We start from the raw sequence: 441 nt of genomic DNA on the forward strand, positions 1-441 counted from the left end.
GCCAGGCTTGGGCTTGAAAAGTAGGCCCAATGGTAGGGCCTGGGCCTCAGTTTTCTGCCATGGGCTCTTTTAGGCCCGGCCCATGGCCAGATATAGTGAGAGGGCGGTGGCATGACGTGAAAATCCGTGCGCCCCCCCCCCATACGGATACGGATTGCAAATGCAAAAGAAAGAAAGAAAGAGAAACGCGTGCACTTGCCTGCCACCCACTAATCCACCATACGTAATAACTTTTGTCGAGAAAATAGGTTGTCAGATCTTTATCTTCTCGCTGCTGCCTGGATCCAAACCCTAGCCTACCGTGGCCTAGCCGCCTCTCTCTCTCCTGCTCCTCTGCCCAGATCTCCTCCGGGGCATTTGATGATAACCCCCAGTTCGCGCGCCTTTGATCATATGCCCCCCTTTGTGTCACTGACATGTGGGGGCCACATGTTAGTGAAA

This window comes from Triticum aestivum, chromosome 5B (genome assembly GCF_018294505.1).
Source record: "Triticum aestivum cultivar Chinese Spring chromosome 5B, IWGSC CS RefSeq v2.1, whole genome shotgun sequence".
In the NCBI taxonomy this organism is placed as follows: Eukaryota; Viridiplantae; Streptophyta; class Magnoliopsida; order Poales; family Poaceae; genus Triticum; species Triticum aestivum.